This window comes from Drosophila ficusphila, unplaced genomic scaffold (assembly GCF_018152265.1).
Source record: "Drosophila ficusphila isolate 14025-0441.05 unplaced genomic scaffold, ASM1815226v1 contig_198, whole genome shotgun sequence".
NCBI lineage: Eukaryota > Metazoa > Arthropoda > Insecta > Diptera > Drosophilidae > Drosophila > Drosophila ficusphila.
Window position 1 is genome coordinate 13,249,611 of NW_025064092.1, and position 20,252 is coordinate 13,269,862.

The window sequence follows — 20,252 nt, forward strand, 5'->3', positions numbered from 1 at the left end:
GAGACGGAGGCCAAGACATCCAACGCATCCAACGCAGAATGTCAAATTTTTGAATGGCCCTGCTGCTGCAGCTGTGCCACCGGCAAACGATTGTTGTCTGGGCTCGGCTGTCGCCCCGTGGGTCGAGGGAAAACCAACCGCAGAGACCGGTCCAAGCGGCTGGCCCCCATAAATCCCTTGCCACCACCGCACAGCACAGTCCACAGTCCACAGTCGAACGGAACGGAAGGGAGTGAATCATAGACCGCAATATAAACTTTTATGCTTGGCTTATTTGTTTTGCTGTCTGTTTGCTTCTGCGTTTCAATGTTTTCGTGCCTCTGTGTCCCTGTAAGTCCGCTGCGGCTGTTTTCTTTTCCATGACTTTGCGACCGTGTGCTGTCGTCACTGTCAAATGGTTCTTCTGCGGCCGACATGTTAATACGTTTTGTGGCCAACATTTTAATCAGTTATTTTTGACCAGTCCTTAGCGCATGTCGTGCCACCTGCCACCTGCCACCTGCCACACCGCCAAGCAATGCAACAAAGCAAAGAGATATCGAACTGCAGTTGAAAGCGAAACAATTGCAACGCACTCGGCGCCACCCACATTCAATTCCATTCGATCTATTTCATCGCTGTGTGGCTCGTAAAGCTTTATCGATACATCTCTGCACAATTTAATTTAGCCGCAACTTTATTACTTTTTGGAGACGAAGTCCTGCCTATGCAGGCGTGCCACCTTCTAGATTTAGCTCTGGCCTAAGCCCCGCCAAGCTGTTTGATCTCCCGCCCGCTCATTAATATGCACGGCACCAGAATCTGGTTTGACTTTCGACACCATTTTGTCTTTATCTGTGTGCGCTTCTGTCTAGGCAACACGGACACGAAGAAGGAATCGGAATCGGAATAGGAATCGGAGTCGAATTCGACATCGGAATCGGGGCAGTGATGACATCCATGGGGGGAGGGAGAAGTGGAAGGCAAAACGAATCCAAGAGAAAACAAAACATTGACAGTTGACTTAAATGAAAGCACACGTGGCTCATAGTCTAAACAGCTGCTGGAAATAAAGTTTGGGCTTCTGATTGCGGTTGAGGCGGAGGCGGAGGCTGGAGGTCCTGGCGGTCCTGGGCTGTGGCAGGAGCAACCCTGCCATGCCACCCATGACCCGATTGCCGTTTTCAATATGCCAGTGCTTAAGATTTTCAATTTTCGTTTGTAATCAGCAGTTTGTATTTGTCGTTGAGCACCCACCCACCACCCACCACCCACCATCCACCCACCGCCTTACGCACCTTAACATACCGCAGGTGTAGCAAAAGTCATCGCAAAGGTGAGAGGAGAGTTCTGCGGATGGGATGGCTGGCTGGCAGGACGGAAACACGGAAATAAGATGGAGGAGCATGGAAATGCAAATGTTTTCCATACGCTGCGCTGTCGTTGCTTGAATTTTAATTTGCACTGCCACCAACCAACCAACCAACCAACCAACCAACCAACCAACCAACCAACTTGCGCTGCAACATTGCAAAAGTGGCGAGGGCTCCATCCCAAGACGGAGGAGGAGTGCAGCCGAATGGCAGGATGACATCCATTTCGCATTTCGCATTTCGCATTTCCCAGCTCGCATTTCCCAGCTCGCGCTTGCATCCCGCACGTTCAGTTCAAAGACATGTTCTTTGCTGGCGGCTCATTGCAGAATAATTTGCATAAGCTTTGCACCGCCAGCCTCCCGGAGCTTTGTGAGATTTTATTTGTTGCCCCTCGCGGCATGTCCCCCAAATCCCCATTGGGGGTCAGAGGTTAACGCGTGGCGGAGGGAGGGTGTTCGTGAAGGGCTTGACTTAAACGGAATTTGCCGGGCGGTTCAAATTAGCCGACTCACGTCCCCCGCGAATCTTACCCCCCTGATTCGCTTTTTATCTGCGTTTGTTTGCCGAAAGACAATTGAAGTGCAATTTGCACATTTTGCCAGGTTTGGCTTCTCTCGACGCCAATTTCCGTCCACAATTAACGAGGCTCCACGGATGCCGAGACGGTATCTGTCCGATCGACGCCGACTGGATGCTAATTAGAATGCAGAATGGGCTTCGCTTGTGGGCCAGTCGCAAACGTGGAAAAGTTAATTTAGCACAGTTTCTTAAATATTTATTGAATGCCAAAGCCAAGTGTAAGTCGGACCTTACACTCACAAAAGGAGACACACACACATAATCATGGTCCGATTGAGTGGACAAACAATACGTGCCGGGAACGCCTTTCACCGCCTTCGGATGGCTTGGATATTGGTTCGGTGGTTCGGTGGTGCAACAGATACAACTGCGTGATAGGGGGCCATCAGTAAATGGTTACAAATTGTTGCAGACAGCCAACGGGTCGAGCTTAGGCACAACTTGCTGGCCATTGTTGCTCTTTGTGGAACGCCAGCGGTGGAAGTCGGCAAATGAACCTTGAAAATTCATCCAGAGATGACGGACGCGGATCGCCCTTGGTCAGCCGGGAGGGGAATTTCGAAGAGTTTCGAAAGGACACATGCTTACCTATACCTATACATTTGGCAGCACTGTATACATGTCACGTACGCGCTCACACCACAACCCATTACACTTTAACGAACAGACAGTTGTCGTTGTCGTGGCTCCACGTCCTGGCTTCTGCTGGCTTCTGCTCCTTTTTCCTCCAGATCCTCCAGCGAGCGATACGATACTGCAGTGGTGTCGGCTTTCTGTTTACTCTTCGCTGTCTGCCGGCTGCTGTCTGCTGCTGTTTTGATTCAAGCCAACCCGGCGCCTTATTGGGTCTTACCCAAAACCCATTTAATAATCTCATTTTGCCACAATAACAGAAAATATGATTTTCCCTCGAACAATCGCAATTCCAGAAGCGAAAGACGACGACCACGACCGCCGCTCGACCCATGACCCCCGATGGATGATGGCAGCAAAGTGAAATCTCTGCGGAACAGAGCAATACGGTGGCAGTACGTACGGTCCTGTTCAACAAGTAATTGAATACATACGTGAGCCGCATTTCCAATAATGATTGCGCTGCCATTATTTATTGCGTGTTATCCTTTTTATGATTCCTATTAGTGGAATTAGTTTTCTCCGCCGGTGATCAGCGCTTCATTGTTTTGTTAGGAGGCGACTTCCTTTTGGCAAATGCCATACCGCCCACGTAATTATCCGCCACAGAGTTTCGCCATGTCAGTGGAGTATGATTGATGCCAGCTTTCGAATGCGGCTAAAGCCGTAGCAGGTGTTTGCAAATTGGGCCTGAAATTTGTTAGCTAATTATGCCTAAATGCATGCTTTTCGGGCATTTTACAGCCGCTCGTTTCCCGTTTTCCCGCTTCATGTGCGCCACTCGTATACCCTCTCCACAAGTCCGGCATTAATGCGAAAGCCTCGCCGTAACTGCCGAACTGCGGAACTGCGGATGGACCGACCCGACCATTAGGTCTGCGGAGCAACAGAGGTCGGTACCCGGCCAGGACCGTTTGCACATTTTCAGGAGGGATTTAATTAATTTGTTTTTAATTCAATTTAACTTATTGCCTTTCTCTCTTCTGGCTCTTCTGGCCGCCGCTCCACTCCGCCGATCTCTCTGCTCTCGGAAGGCGTTAGCCTACTTTGCAGCGCGGTTGGGATGTGCGTACGTCGCGTCGTTCGTACTTCGTACTTCGTACTCCGTATTTTGTATTTTGCATTACGTATTTCTTTTTTTTATACCCTTGCAGAGCAAAAGGGTATTATAATTTCAGTCAGAAGTTTGCAACGCAGTGAAGGAGACACCTCAGACCCCATAAAGTATATATATTCTTGATCAGCATCACGAGCAGAATCGAAATATGTATGTACGTCTGTCCGTCTGTCCGTCTGTCCGTCTGTCCGTTTCCGCGCAAACTAGTCTCTCAGTTTTAAAGCTATCGTGCTGAAACTTTCCCAAAAGTTGTGTAGTTGTTGCACGCAGTATATAAGTCGGAACGGGCCGGATCGGCCGACTATATCGGATAGCTCCAATACAAGAGAATGAAATAAAAAATTCTCACTCTATTGTTTTTCATCAGATCGACTTGAATTCTTCAAGATGGCGTTTTCTAACTGTTATTGAATTTCGGATTAAATTTGATCAAAATCGGATAACTCTATCATATAGCTGCCATAGGAGGGATCGAAAATTATATATAGAATTAATGGAAATAAATTGATAACATCGTTGTTTTTCATCAGACAAGTATGATTTTTGGAATATAGAGTGTTCTTACGACTCTTGAATTACGAGTTAAATTTGATCAAAATCGGACAACTATATCGACATATTTGATGACTGCAAGGGTATATAAGCTTCGGCTTGCCGAAGCTAGCTTCCTTTCTTGTTTTTTTTTGCTTTCCCGTATTTCGCATTTATTAAATGGCACATTTACTCTGTTTATTGGCCTTAATGCCGGCTTGCTTGCGAAATTTACATTTTAAAACAGTTTACTGTGTTCCCCCAGCCACCGCCGTCGCCACCGTCGTCTCCTTCCGTCACTCGCCGCCTCGCACTTGGCCAGGCATTGTTAAAACATTTTCATTGGCCTTAAGTGGAAATTCATGTGTACAATAATTTGTTGCGGCAGCGAGTAAAAGTACACCGAATACGGTCAATGAGCTCTGGCTCTGGCTCTGGCCAAGTAATTCGCGGGCAGTCGTTGAAGTCCGTTCTACCTCTGCCATTTCACTTTCTCCTCAAGCCGCATTTCATTCCTTTACTTGTCCACTCCGTGGAAACTGCACTGCTTTCGTCCTGCGAAATGGCCAAAGAGCAGCTTATTGATTTTCTAGCCGCAGACAAGAAGAAGTGACTGTTAAAATAGGACTCAAGAGGCGACACAGGACAGACGGTCAATCCGCTGTCGTCGTCGCCAGATCCGTTCCTTTTTCGCCCCACCACCACCCTCTTCCCCTCCTCCCCGCTCGTCATCACTTCGGGGGCAGCCGCATGTAAACACATTAACCCGTGCATTCATTAATACGACAAATATTTGCCAGTCCAGACGAGGCGACGTCGTTGACGTAAGCGGAGTTGGGCATTTTAAAGTAAACAGAATTAACAACAAAAGCTGGCAAGGCCGCGTTTCACGGACACGCACATAATCACATCCATGACGCCGTCCGCGTTTCCGTCCACCCCCCCGTCTCCCCCCCCCGTCTCCTACCCTTTCACACCGCCGCAATCACGATCACAATATGCCACCCATTAAAAAGAGCGAACCCAACCTAAAATCCAACTTTAAGCGACCTGCTCGCCCACTCCATCCTGTCCATCCAGTCCATCCTGTCCAAATTGCGGCGCCAGCTAAGCCGTAACTTTAGCTGCTTTAACGAGCGTGACAAAATACTTTTTGACCCTCAGGGATCCCTGGCTAACTATGGGCGAAAGGGGAGCCGGAATTTGTCCAGTTAGTTTGGTGTTTGTTAATTGCTTGCAAGTGGATCACCAACGGACCACCCACCACATAGGAAGCAACTATGAATTTTGAGCAACTATTGAAAAACTACTGCTGACTTACACCTTAATATTCATGATCATGATTAAAAATCCCTCTTTAAAAAAATCCTTTCGTGCAACTATGATTTTTGAAGTGCAATGATGCGTATATAATTAACAGCAGAGTGTATCCGAAAAAATTAAGTTTTACCCATAATAAGCAGATTGTTTTAACCCATCCTCATCATTGCCAGGAACGCACAGTCCCTTTTTCAGCTTTAGTGGGTGCGAGTGCATTAAAATAATTTGTGTTGCATCTTATTGTCGGCCAACCGCCAACGGACACCCGTCAAGCGAACCCTTCCCCTCCCTCCCTCCCCTTCCCCTCCCTCCTTTCTGTCGATGGCCATTTTTCATGTGACTTATTTGCGTTTGTTGTGGTCAGTGGCTCCTGTTGTTGTTGTTTTTGCTTTTGTTCTTTCAACCGCTGCTGCCATCACGGCGCTTGACTTTTTTATGCACAAATTTAAATGGCGTGGGCGGAACTGGATCTGCAGGCTGGAGCAAGTGCAACCACGGTGGACAGCAGCAGAAACATCAAAAAGCAGAGAACCTATCCCACACACACACACACACACTGACACACACACACCCACACACACCCACACACAGACACACTCAAACACAGGACACTTTGTTGTTGCAGTGAATTTTAATCCCCTTTCGTTGAACGTCAGTATGAGTTTTTGGAGTTGTTGCTGCTGCCTTTTAATGCCAAGCACAAACCGTGGATAGCAGGCAGTTTCTTTGCCATTCGCTGTTTGGTTGTTGATGCCGCCTGTTGTGGCCTTTATTGCGCAGTTTGGCGCTGGTCGCCGCTGTTATCGTTGTTGTCTTCATTCATCAGAATGGAACCTTGAATAATTAAAAGCAGTTTCTGATTACCTACCACATCGTTATACGCCCACACACACACACACACAGACACACACACTCGTACCCACACGAACTGACAACAGTGACGTAACGCAAGGAGGTCCCACCTGTGTGTGTATGTCCGTGACTGTCTATGGGCAAGTGTGCGTCTGTCTGTGTGTGTGTGTGTCTCTAATTAAACGGCAAACAGGATTCGAGTTGAGTTGAAAGCAAAACGAAACAGGAAACGGAAGCCAGTCGCCATGCAGGCGGACAAACCTCCCACTCATGTACCCAAGTGCACCCCATCTACACATACACACACACACACACATACAAACAAGCATGGCCGGTGCTTGCGTTTGTTTGTTGAGGCTAAGCAGCAGCATTGTTTGCCGCAGACGAGGCATCCAGCGTCATGACCCTAGCAACGTCCCGTGCCGCTTTTCACCGATGGTGTTGCTGTTGTTTATGCACCGGGCACGCCCTGCTCATTTCGCCATCATTATTGGCCCTGCCACTTTCTCGCCACCCGCACCGCTTTTGATTATATCCGTGCACCCAGCAGGTTGGTCCATATACCATTTTTCGGCATCCAATTATTTAATTATTTTGACCAAGATTTCCCCTCTAATCTAATACTGCACGTTTCATAGTGCCGACCAGAAGAAAATGGTCAGCATTTACAGCATTAAACAACAAGTGATTTTAGGTATGCCAATTAGAAAACGTATTTTTGCAAGCCACTTAAAAAAAAATTCAGCATGGAATAGGATCAAAAACTAAACCATCTCCAATTAAAGAAAGTATTTGATGAAAAATTGACAAACCTTAAAATTTCAACAAGACATCGGAAAAGTGGAAAATCCAACATGGTCAGGGTCAAAAAATCATCCATTCCCAATTTAAACCAATTTAACTACCCTTGAATCAAGAAAAAATATTTCAATTTTACCTATCATATGAAAGATTGTAATATGTACATATATAAAATCAATAAAAACTAAGTTATAGCGTCGTTGTTTTCTGATCAAACAATCCTGGTTTCTAAAATATAGAGTTTTTCTTAAATTTCGAATAAAATTTCATAAAACTCGCACAACGATATTATATACATAGATGCCATATAAGCAATCGAACAATTATTTTTTTTTTTTTTTTAAGAAAATGCAAAATAAAAATGTTAAAGGTAAATACATATATCAAATAATGAAATATATATTAATATTATATAATTGCAATTGTTTAATAAAACGGACTACCAAAAACTATTATAAAATAAATACTTTCACTTACCACTTTTTTATATAATTTAATATTTTTGAAGCTTAATTCATGTTTTCTCTTTATCATCCTCTTGTTCTTCTTTCTTAATTTTTGTTATTTTTTTATTTATTTTTATTATTTTTGGTTTCACTTAAAAAAATACAAAAAAATCACAATAATTCACATAAACAAAAAAAAAAAAAAAAAAAAATCACAATAATTCACAAAAACAAAAAAACAAAAAAAAATCAAAATAATTCAAATAAACAAAAAAACAAAAAAAAATCACAATAATTCACAAACACAAAAAAAAAAAACAAAAAAAATCACAATAATTCACAAAAAAAAAAAAAAACAAAAAAAATCACAATAATTCACAAAAACAAAAAACAAAAAAATGCGTATCCTGTACACACTGCGAGAGTGGACATTGTATTCCGTACATACTGGCATACATGCATATGTATGTATGTATTATATTTTGGGATTTTTGCGCAGCTGTTAAGAAACACAGATTTCTCCCGTTTATTTGTAGTATTTTAAAGAAATCTCATAACTAAGTCCTGGGATCACATATGACATTTGTATTTAATTAGACAATTGTTTTTAACTAATTTGCACCCGCGTTTTTATTCGGAACTACGCGAAGGAAGAAAACAAAAGGAGAGGAAAAGCTTTGACTTCCGAACACGGGAGTTCGGCGGCGATGAAAAGGAAGCCAAAAGAAAGAGCATTGCCATTTATTTCATTCCTTGGCAGTATTTTAAAGAAATCTCATAACTAAGTCATCGCGATCACATATAACAATTGTATTTAATTCACAATTGTTTTTAACTAATGTGCACCCGCGTCTTTATTTCGAACTACCCGAAGGAAAAAAAACGGGAGGAAAAGATTTGACTTCCGAACACGTGTTGGGCGACGAAAAGAAGCCAAAAGAAAGAGCATTGCCATTCATTCCATTCCTTGGCAGTATTTAAAATAAATCTCATAACTAAGTCCTGCGATCACATATATCAATTGTATTTAATTCACAATTGTTTTTAACTAATGTGCACCCGCGTCTTTATTTGGAACTACGCGAAGGAAAAAAACTAAACGGGAGGAAAAGATTTGGATTACGAACACGTGTGTTTGGCGGCGAAGAGAAGCCAAAAGAAAGAGCATTGCCATTCATTCTATTCCTTGGTTTTATGCGTATTTAGTTAAAAACAATGTAATAATTCAATTACTAACTGCAACAAAATTCACAAAATTATACATACATTGTGTTCTTACATGCACACACACTGATTTTTAACTTGTGTAATTATTTAGGATAACGTTTACCAGAAATGAAAAAACAAACCAGACGCGGCGTCGCCGAACGAGAGACTGAGAAAACAAGGACGTGGGCAAGAAAGTGAAGGGACAAACGGTTCTAAAAGCTCTATCAGATCCGTGCTGCTCGTGAGAGAGCAAGTGAGAGGATCAAAAGTGTGGGTGAAAGAAAAATGAGAAGAGGCTCTCCGTGCTTGCAACTTCAAGTGCTCTCCCCCTCATTCCTTTTCTTATTTTCATTCGGAAAAAGACGCCGGCGGAGCGGAATGAAAAAATCAATTAAGTGAAATAACGCCGCGTTTTGGTTGTTAAAAGTGCTGAAAACTATTTTAAACTATAACTATTAAGTGAATAAGTGATTGCAGGCTGAAGTATTGAGATTCCATTAATATTTTGCGTTGAAACGGCTAAGATTGGTGGTCTAAAACACTGCGTCGAATTACGTTGTATGTGTGTATGTTAGTGCCCGCCCGTGTGCATGTTCAAATGTACATATATACATATGTGCATACATATTTGCGGAAGGATGTACAGTTGCACTTTAGAAAAACAAGGCATGGTAAGTGAAGAAATAATTATTCATTATATAACATCCAGGCTTTAAGGAAAAATAATAAAATAGTCCAAAGTAAAAATACATTCTGGCTAAATAGATCACCCATGTATCAATAATTTTAAGTGTTAATTAAATTTCTGAATTCGTTTTAAAAAGTTTGTACATTTTAAGCAGCGATATTTTCTCTAATTTGGCTTGTAATATCCTTTGGTATCAGCACAGTTTTTAGTTTGCAGACTGCTGTCTTTTGACCAGTGCAGGTCCTTAAAAATTATAATTATAATTCTCAATGCCATTGTATTGTTACCTGTAACAATCTTAGGAGCCGGAACCATCAAAATGTACATGGCACGCACTAATTAAATCCGAGGCCCACTGCCCAAAAATGCCACCATTAGCCCTGTCCTGGCGTTCAACGTGGTTAGCCTGCTCCTGGTAAAATGATATCATTTTAATTCCCCAGCCGACGTACATACTTTTGTTGTTGTTGTTGTGGCCGGGCAGCCAGCAGGCTGACGAGTTGCTGACAGTGCCGAGTGTCCGGATGTAATTATGCAGCCCTAGTTTCGCCCCCCAACGAGCGCCAACAACAGCAGCAAAAGCAAAGGCAACAACAACAACTAAAGCAGGGGGCAATAATAATAAAATCCTTTCACTTTCACTTGCGCCACGCCGAAGCTGAAGCCGAAGAAAAGCCAAACTGAGCTGAGCTGAGCTGCCTCAGCGATTATTGCGCATTATACTAATCAAGGTGGTTAGCAAGATGAAAAGGTGGACGGAGTGGTTGGTGGGTGGTTGGTGGGTGGTGGGTGGACTGAAGTGAAGCCCAAGCTCGAGCCAAACTAATCCGCGTCAAGGACTTTGGCTTTCGTGCTTTCGTGCTGCTGCTGCTGCTCTTTCCCGGCTCCCCATAATGTCGCATTCATTAAGCCAAACAGCAGGTGATGCACACCTGCGGCTCCAACTGCCTGCCTGGCACCCCGCCCCCTCCTCCAAGGGCGGGATGGATGGCAGCCGCCGCTATCGCGAAATTGTTATTTAAACCAGCTTGCGGGCTTTTCCCGCTCCTGCTCCCGCTCCGCTCCGGTGGCAGTGGCAGTGGCAGTGGCTCCTGTGGAAGCATCTGCCCTGTCCTATCCTTTACTCCCGTCCTGCGTATTCTTTTAATTCCCTTATGGGTGAATCGCTGACGACGGAAGCGGAAGGCGCTGAAAAGCGCGCTAAAAAAATTCAAAATAATGAATGCCTCGTTCCCGTTCTCGATCCCAATCCCGACACCGACCCATTAACGTTCTCTGCGCTAGCTGTTTATATTTGTATTATTCTTTTTTTTTATTATTTTTTTTTTTAAGCTGGAACCTTGATGGCCACTGAACAGGTCTCAGCCTGTGCGCGGCCCACTTTGACGACGTATTGTGCCTTTGTTGCTGTTTGCTGCCATTTGCTGCGCAACGCGGTGCAGCGTCGCGTATGATTTTGATTAAGCGCCGCCTGCTAGAATTTCTGCACCTTAGCTCCTGGCGGGTCGCCACCTTCCCAGGTGGTCGGTCCCTCCAAATGTGAAATTAAAAAGGCACACACACAAAGGCGACTCGGGGAGGGAAATGCAAAAGAATTGCTCGTGCGAACTCTGGCATGCCCACTATGCGTATGCGTATTGTGTGCCTGTGGCTCCAACTGCGGGTGTTTTGGTCGGTGGGTTGGTGGGTCGGTGGGTCGGTGGATCGTCTTTTGGCAGACGATTTACCCGATTGCGATTGGACAATGTCCAACGACTTTCCGCTCCAGCGAACGCAATAGGGCAGCGCATAAACTCATAAAAAGATACGTTGTCAGATGAGACGAGACCACAAAAGCAGCAGCAAATGGAAAATACAGTAGCGATAATCGGTGCGGCTTTAATGCACTCGTCAACCGAGGGGATCTCGTGTTAATCCTTTCACTCGCCCGACTGCTCAGCAGTCAATAATTTGTCAATATTCAAATAATCGAACGAACAGTCAATGTCATTGAAATGCGTGCGTGGGCAGAGAAACTGCCCATCGGTGTGTTGTGTCTTGTGCGGTGTGTGTGTGCCTGGGTGGGTGGGCTACACACACCACGTAGCCAGACCACGGTAATACACACAGTCGAGCAATCCTTGTCAATCATTTAACTAAATATTTAAGCACTTTGCCCCTTCGGCAAATTCAATTTTGTGTGCAAGCGACCACTGCCACTTCCACTGCGGCCCACCTTGCGATAAACAAACCGCAAATGCGGTACACACGCGCGTCAGATTGAAGTCCGGCTCGATGTCGGTGGCAATGCGAATGCCGAACCGACCGCCAGTCACCCACCAGCGCCCACTTACCCAGCCACGCCCACACCCACACCCACACCCACACCAAACACACACAGAGGAGGGAAAGTCGTAAACATGTACACACGCCGATACACACAGAACCAGTCAATGTCATATTTGCGAAAGTGCAATAAATTTCATATGAAGTTCGTAATCGATTTTGACTTATTGAAACATTATGATTGAAAGACATTTATGAGTGTACGAAAAGGTCTCCGGAGGGTCAATGCCAACAGAAACGCTGACAGCCGCCCAAAAAGGGGGCGGGGACATGGACGTGGGCGGTGGTCGGTGGTCGGTAGTTGGTAGTTGGACACGCAACACGTCGAAACTCGGAGCGGGTGGCCGTTGGGGTGTCGTTGGGGCTGTTGGGAAGATGGGAAGGGATGGGTTCGGGGGGAAATCACACAATCAGCAGTTATTAGGGCTACCTCGGAAGTCATGAGACAGGCTGGGCCGGCAGTAAAAGCAGTTAAAGGAGTGCGAAAGCAGGGGGGAACCAGCCAAGGAGCAAGGAAACCGAAGAACCCCGGACCGGGATGCCTGTTCCTGATGCCTGAGACTTGACTGTAAGTGACTAAGCCTCGCAGGATGTACTGCGCTGTCGAACGGAAATCGAAAAGAAGCCAGACTCAACGGTTTGCGGGGAAGGGGAAGGGGCCATCGCATTGAGCTGTAGCTCCGAACGGGCCAAAGAAATTGCCAACAAATCTTTTAGGACAAAACAAAAAGGGGCGGAGACGGAGACCCGGGCAATCATCGGGGAATCAAATTGGGATGTAAACACGTAGATAATGTGCTCATACGTTTCAGTATACGCACACAGTTCTCCGCACCACGAAGCAGGGCAATCCAGAGTCCCGAATCCCGAATCCCGAACCTCGAGCCTCGAGCTCCCCTGCCACTCGATTCCGGCGTGATCTAACCCACGTAAGTGGCTGTCTGTCGGTGGGCGACCTTTGGCTGCTCGCTCTTCGATTGGGAGGACTGTGACCCAGAAGACAGTAGCCCTTCCCCCCAGTTTTACCCCCCTTATCATCATCGTTATTATATTTCTTCGGCGTGCTGTCAGGCTCTTTTTCTTTTTCTTTCCCCCTTTTTTTTTTTTGTTTGCGTGCTGGCGGCTTGGATTGCCTGGTCTGGATTCGATTGGCATTTGTGCTCCTGTTCCTGTTCCTGTTTCTGTTTCTGGCTTCGTGCTGTTTGTCTTTCTCGTGTTGTCCTGTTTGCGGTTCCTAAAAATTGGACAGCTAAATGCTCTGCTCGCATGGCCCTTGTTTATTCGCCTTCATGTTTGCGCCAGCCAACTGACATTTTTATTCGCTGTCAATTGATACAACAAGCTGTTGGTTGGACCCCCTTGAGTGGGGTAAGTCAAGATTCCCAATCGAGGGAATGGGAATGGGTGGAGGTGAAGTGCGTGTTCGGGCTCCGTTCGGGGAAAAGCAGGGGGAAAAGGGGAGTGGCACACGAGTTAGCCATTAATTGCTGCAATTGGCCAACGATTTAATTTGCAATGAAATTATTATATTGAAATATGCATAAATTGTATCGGCGAGCGACAATTATTTATTTATATTGAACATATGCAAATAAACAGACATATTCGCCAGTAAATTCATTTGGCAAATAAGCGTCGACAGGCGCAACAAAAGCAAAGCAGCAGAGGATGCTGCAACGACATGCGGCATCCACAATGGCATGCCATGGCAAAAGCAATTTATTCTGCGCATAAAACAACTTTGAAACATCTGCATGCATGCATGTGTGTGTGTGTGTGTGTGTGTGTGTGTGTGTATGTTTCTTAGAGTCTATTAATTGTTATGACTCCGAATTTAATTCGGAAACTCTCTAACCGATATGTACATGCAGTAAATGCCATTTAAGAGTTACCCGTATTAACTAATGAATACGAGTGTTTGGATTCGATTACTTTCAAGGATTTAGGAGCTCCTGGAGGAAGCCGGTTAACGATGAACCAAGTCAGTCGTAAAGAGTGAATGGGATGTGGGAGCACGCACTGGGCAACAAATCCCTAAACGTATAATTTACAAAGTAAATTTTAATTAAAAATCCTCATGCAATCCTCAGCTATTTTAATTGAAGCTTAATGACGTCACAGCAGCATATTTTTCGACTGTCGGTTATCCCAAGGCAGAGTGGTGAGAAGAATGGGCAGCTGGGTGGCAGAGTGGCAGGGTGGCTGGGTGTTCGTTTGGGGGGGAAACGGTAATTAAGCGTGCCAGCAAACTTGACTCGGAATCGCAGATAACGCGCCCAGGCCACGCCAAAGAGTTCATAAAAAGAAACGAAGAACCCAGGACGAAGGACGAAGGAGACGGAGGACGGAGGAGCAGACTGTTGGGACAGACTGTTGGGTCCTCCACTCAGGATGGAAGCGGGGCAGTGGGATGAAACAACTTGGCACGCTTTGTGTGAATTCTTCAGAAACAAATTAAACGCGTTTTAAGACTTGACGGGGCGACCCGTCAGCCACGTCATTACGTTCCCATCATTATCATTATCATACCGCCCCCGCCAACCCGTCACCCCTTCCTCATCTCATCTCATCTCATAAATGAGTCAAGATGTCATCGGCCAATGGCGGATGCCACACCCTCCTCCTCCTCCACTGCAAAACGAGATGGCGATGGAAGAGTTAATCAAATGCGCAAATGGAGTGACTTGGAAACAATGCTGCTGCTGCTGCTGCTGCTGGTCATCTTTCCCCCTCTCCAGAAACACTGTTTTGTAACTGCTAAATTTGCCATAACATTGGACACAATTATGTGCTATCTGACGTGCCCCATAAGCATAGCTTGTATCCCTTATCGCGTCCCCAACGCCGCCGCCGGGCGAGCCAAAGTCCCCAATCTGGGAGTCCAGTGTTTAGTGGAGCGTGCTGCTCCTGCGAGCGATAAGATCGCCCACAAGAAACTTGCTTGTTTGGTTGATGTTAACGTGTGTGTGCCTCGCAAATTATTCGCCATTTGCCATTTGCCAGCGATGATGCGAGCGAAAAGGAAAAATTATAGTGCTGTGCGTAAGCTGATTAGCAAGTCGAATTACGGCCAACTCATGGGGTTTGTCGCACTAATGACCGCAAGTTTTATGTTTTCAATTAAGTGATAACAGGCCAGCGCGCCATAGTAGCACTCCTGACTGCCCCAAAGGCTCTGCCGCAAACGGACACGATCCGTGGCAAGTGAACCGCGGGGCGTATACTTGATATTGCCGCAATGGAACGGACAGAGTATTAAGTATACGACCGGGGTAACGCGATGCATTTGATGCAGCTGCTGCTCCACCTTGCCACCTTGCCACCGCAAGTCACTGTTGTTTGACCCATGAACGCAACGCCTGTCGACTGTTTATGGGACTGGCGGCTGCTTTGTTTAAACTTGTGTGCACAAAACTTAAAAAAAAAAAACAACAAAAACAATAACAACAATAACAACAGCAGCGGCTGGGAGCAGGAATGCCAAAATGCCATCATTACCAAGCGACAAAAGTTTGTCCTTTTGCCGGTGCTGCTGCTGCTGCTGCTGCTTCTCCTGCTGCTGCCTGCCGCCTTTTCCTGCTCTGGTTCTGGTTCTGGTTGTGCCAGGAACAGAGCCGCAGTAAGGACGACGCCTCCGTTGCCTCCCATTTAAAGTGCTCCTTGACTCGGCCGTGTAGGCAAATGAAGTGAACGGTTTCTGGGTTGGCTGCTCCTACTGCTACTGGCTGCTACTGGCTGCTGAGTCTGCTTCTGCTGCTTCTGCTGCTTGTGCCATTGCCACAGCTAAAAAATGAAATACGTAATAAAAGGGGAAAAGAAAACAAACGCTCTCTTACTGCCGGCAGAACAACAAACAAAAGGCGGGCGGGCAGGGCACCCGCACACCGCCACAATGGCCCCCCGGGAAAAGTTTTTCACCCACCGAAAGCCACGACGATGGCGAAGACTGTGCCGCTGACAATAGAAATGCGTTCGGCAAAGTTTATTTTATTTTGTTTTATACTATTTCTCTGCTATTTTGGGGCGACGCACGAGTTTTTCATTTGATTTCCGCTTGCCACACTTTTTGTGACCTCCTCTTCGCCCCCTCCCCGCCCCCCTCGAGTCACAAACAGAAACAGAGCCGAGCACAGTTTTGGTTCAGAATTACATTTGGGATGAGGAGGAGGAGGAGGACCAGACCCAGTGCTCGGTCAGCGGGCTAAAGAGCGTATGTTTGTTCACAAAAGGATTAAGTTGGGACTGCACACACACACACACACACACACATACACACACGCACCCCGCACCCACACACTATTGACTCCCATTTGCAGCCTCCAACTCCAACCTCCTTTCCTTTTCGCAGGGAGTAGTTCAAGCTGAATGGAGAAATGGCTTCATTTGCGCCCTCAGTAATGATATGGTGGTGATATGGTAAGCCCGTTTTAAATACGTATTAATGCTGCTATGCCACACTGTCCGCGAAAGCAGGATATATCCCTTAGATAATGCTTTCATCACGATCACTCTTCTCTTGTAATATTGTAACAGGAATTGATGTGCTTAAACGAAACTTTATTTATATATTTAAATACTAAATGCTTAAAGGGTTCTACAAATATAGAGAGTAAGCTACGTTTTTTTTTTATACAAAAGTTTTTTTTTCAGGTGCACAGAAGTGGCATAAAAAATCCATTTGACAGTCTGGGTTTCACCGTTTAGTCACAAGTTTGGGCATTTTAGCTCAATTTTCTCCTTGGCTCCACCGTCGTGCTCCGCCATTCACATTCGATTCCATTTTGGCCAAGTTGTGAAACGATTCCAGTTGCCCGAATTCAATTGGGCCAACTTTTTGCGGTCTAGCGCCTTTGACATTGCTGATTGTTGGCCATTTGGCAATTCGATTACTGGGCAGCAGTAGCAGAGGAGGGAGTGTGTTCAATTCAATTAAAGCCAGCCGATAAACGAATCCGATTTGCTTGGTTAATGCCTAAGCCATAAATCTCCATTCTCTGTCGGCAATTAAAATTTATCTTTAATTGGCACGTGTAGCCCATGAACAGTGAACACTTAGCAGTGGGCCAGTTGGGAAGTTCTGCCAACTGGCAAATGGCAACTGGCAACTGGCTTCTCGAACTTTGCACAGCCTTATCGGCATTGGGGAACTGTAGTCCAAATCGCAGCAAGCAGCGTGGCGCTTGGCACACCTGCCGCTTAACTCCTGGAAGGAACTTACTACCCCCCTCCCCCTCCCTGCACACACACACACACACTGACATTCGGGTGTACCTGATGGGGCTGCGAAAAGGAGCAAAATGTAATTTGGATTTAATTGCCTGTTAACACGCACTCGCGCATAGCGGGCACCGCCGGTAACAGCTCGTAAAAAACGCGCAAGGAGGCGGAAAGGGACAGGTCGAGTGCGAATTAATGAATGCCACCGTCCAGATACCCTTACTACTCTTTTTTTTTTAAGTGCAACCACAAAAATTATGCAAAGATTGCTCAGAATCCCGCCCACACAGATTCTAAATGCAGGTTGTGAAAACACTGTAAACTCGGCTTTAAAATTCATACAGAAAATGTTCTAATGGGATGTATTATGGGATGTGGAGCCTTTGAAGATTGCCAATGATGTACTCGTAATTTAAGTAAAAATCATACATGTGTTCTGGTAATCCCTTGCTTTGCTTTCGGTATTTCCTTGCGAATAGCTCTACAATCGGTACTAAGCCTGGTATCCTTCGGATATATTGCTTTGCAGGACTAGTCGGAGTTGCAGCTTATCATTTTTCCCAAACTTTCGACGATAAGCTGCCCGCGAATATGCGCAACACTTTTGCAAATGACTGTCTGTCCGAATGCTTTGAATAACTATTAAATTTCCCTGAACAGCCATGCCCACCACAAACCCAATAAGGCTAACACGAACCGCATCAAGATCCTGCGGGACAGACAGCCGACCTCCCATGTGCTGCTCCGCCTGCGGAACTGCGGAACTGCGGAACTGCGGAACTCGAGCCGACCGAAGGGAAAGAAGTGCTGAACTGTGCATAAAGCGCAGATAGACAGCCAGATATGTGGCAACTGACATTCATTACGACATAAATTCGTTTAGTTGCTCGGACCGAGGAAGAGATAAGACGCAAATGCCGATGCCGATGCCGACAGCGACTACGTGTGTATAGTATATAGTGTGTAGTATTCCTCGGCTTTCCACTCCCCAGATGCCCTGATGCACGCACGTCGCAAGGGGTTCCTGCCACAAGGATCCAGGTGGAGCTGGCACTCACTAGAGGCTCTGCCAGCCCTTCCCTTCCAACTCGAATGTAATGCAACTTAGTACGCAAATAAGGTGCAGGGATGTGTGTAATTTAATAACTTAATAAATGGATGAGGCCACGTACGCTTCGTACGCCTGCATCCTGGAAAATAAGACTCCTTCGGTTTACTCCTCAAAGGCGGGGCCAGCGTGGTTAGCCCCAGATCAATCTATTGGATCGCGGTTTGTCCTCCTCGTGCACAAATCACTTTCTGGTCGGGCCAGCAGCAGCTGCACGGCTCACTGACTGTCCGATTGAGTGAGTGAGCTGCCACTCGGGCCATCGGAACATCAAAAGGGAGTCGAGCAGTCGAAAGGTGACCTGGGTCGATGGCAATGCCAAATGCGACCTTGCATCGGTTCGGCCGGAGGACGAACTCCGTGCTGGCTGTGCCACGTACGTCCTTAACGATGAAAACATTACACAGCTTTGCCTAATTGCCCACTTAAACGTCAGTTAAGGCATGCACCTGAAGATCCCTGCTACACCCGAGCTGCACGAGTGTGGAGCCCCCACTCCACGCCACTCCACTCCACAGCAAGCCAAGCTAACCCACACCATCGCATTGCCGTGGAAACGTGCACACACGCACACTCGCACACTCACACACTCGAGTCGCGCTGTCAACACTGTTGCAACAACAATGACTCGAGCGTTTTGTAAACAAATGAAACAATTAATTTGATTCCACTCTCCAGCCAAATCCTATTAACTGCAACGTAAAAGAACGCTTAAGTGTGTTCATGTGTGTGTGTCTGTATGGCTTGTGTGTGTGTGTGTGTGTGTGTGTGTGTGCCACTTTCATGCATACTTAATTTGTCAGCTTGGCGCTGGTTTACACCCATTTTAGATATCGTTAACTAACTAACTGTTGCGTCCGCCCTTTGCCTCGAGAATACGTCCTTGGGGGAGGCAATTGACTGCCTGCCTGCTTGCCATTAACGTTCCGTAAGAAGAGGAGTGGGAGAGGGAGGGGGAAAAGGGGGAAAACGGACGGGTCTCGGCGGCCTGCAGAATTTATGGCCGCTCACATATGGCGCCACAAGGTGTTTTCATTTTAATTTTAGGACGGCTTAAGACAGGTCGAAGCGGAGCTCCACTTCCCCCGGCAGTTGAGTTATGCATTGAAATTTAAACTATGCATGTGCTCAGGGCTGAAACGCATGAGTGGGGAAGGCGGGGAAAGCGGGGAAAGTGGGGAAAGTGTGGAGGACAAAAGGGAACGTCCCAGTGTCAAATGGAAGACTCGCGAAAGTAACTTTCTAGCTGACAGTTTCGCCTGTGTGTGTGTGTGTGTGTTTGTTAGTGTGGTAATTAGAAAATTTTATGTGATTACGTAGCCGCGTGCGAGGAGAACAGAGCCTGTACAGAGCCAGTGTACAACGGGGCGGATGGTTGACAAAACGGAGCGACAACCAATGAGGGGGAAAAGTACCAAAGCGCCTATTAGAATATTAATAGAATACTAAATATAACGTCAAGTGCGGCACACGTGCCCTTTTGGTTCCTTTGGCTCCTTTGTCTAAAGTGGATGGATCTGTTCAGAGGGTCCTTGGTCCTTGAAGTTGCCAGATGCGAGCTGTGGTGACTAAACTTGAGCCCAAAGTGTTGAACAAAGTGAGAGGGTTAAGCTGGCGCATTCATTCAATCTGGCCGCCAGCTGCTAAGCAGGCCATAAATGATGCAGGACCCATTGACATGGCGAGTCCATTGAGGACGAAAAACTGCACTTGGACTCGACTCGGTTGCAACTCCAGAAGCTTTCAAAATCGAATTGGCAGGAGCGCGCGCGGCAACTTTCACTGCTGCTGCTGGTGGCTAAAGCTTCCCCGGAGTTCTCGCAACCTGGCAAGCTCGTTTCGTTTTTCGGCTCAAAGCAAAGCCCTTGGCTCAGAGACTAACTCAATTTAGCAGTCGCCCGAGGAGCCGTCGTGTGCAGTCGTAGCCTCGTGGCTCGGCAACTCCCACAACGACGACGAGGCCAACAAGAACGAAGTCAAGACCACACCACGACCACACATAACTGGGCCTAAATCTCTGAGTCCTGAGTCAGAGTCTGAGTCTGCGGGGCCTGAGTCCGCGTGGCCGCCT